The following is a 991-nucleotide window of genomic DNA, read 5'->3' as shown; positions in this document are numbered from 1 at the left end:
GCCCTTGGAGACTCTCTCCATTCTTTGTAAGCCATTATCTTTTCTATTGATTGCCATTCCTATTCACTCTTTCTTGTTAAATTACCTGACCTTCATCTGTACTCTCCAATTACTTAGTCTCTCTTTTCAAACGCTAGCTACTTACTATTCTTTCCTGCTCTTAAGTGGTTCTCATCCCAAGCCTCTGAACCTTCCCCTGTGTATTTGTTAGAGATTCTTTTATTGCTTCTTTTCTGTGCCTATGTTTAAAATAGAGTTTTTGTAGTGTCATTTCATCATAGTCTCTGAATGCCTAGACATGATTCTTACTTTTTCAACCTTTTATATCCCTGAGAGCTTCCCTCTAAATAACTCATTAATTCATTCATCTAACAGGTAGTGAGTGTTGAGTCACCTAATACTTGTATTGAGTCATCATCCAACTAGGAAGAAAGAAGTCACTGCAGGTGTTTTAAACAGAGGCACTTTAATTTAGGGAACTGGTTACAAAAATGTTGGAAAGAGTAGAGCTGCTAAAATTAAAAACATTAATTATACCAAGTGTTGACAAGGATTTGGAACAAGTGGAATTCTTATACACTGCTGGTGGGAATTTAAAATAATACAATTTTGGTTGTTTCTTAAAAAGTTAGATATATGACTACCGTGTGATTCAGCCATCCCAAACTTAGGTATTTACCTAAATGAAGTGAAAGCAGATACTCATACAAAGTCTTGTACAAAAATGCTCAGAAGCTTTATACATAATGGCTCAAAACTGGAAACAACCCAAATGTTTATCAACACAGTTGTAGATAAATAAATTGCAGTATATTCACATAATGGAGTACTATTCAGCAATAAAAAGGAATAAACAATTGAAACATGCAACAACAGGAATTAGTTTAATTATGCTGAGTAAAAATTCAAAAAAATTAAAAGAAGTGCATACTATATAATATATAATTCCATTTATATAAAATTCTATAAAATGCAAGCTGTAATCACAGAA

Source organism: Pan paniscus, chromosome 12, assembly GCF_029289425.2.
Source record: "Pan paniscus chromosome 12, NHGRI_mPanPan1-v2.0_pri, whole genome shotgun sequence".
Lineage (NCBI taxonomy): Eukaryota > Metazoa > Chordata > Mammalia > Primates > Hominidae > Pan > Pan paniscus.
This window is presented reverse-complemented; position numbering follows the sequence as displayed.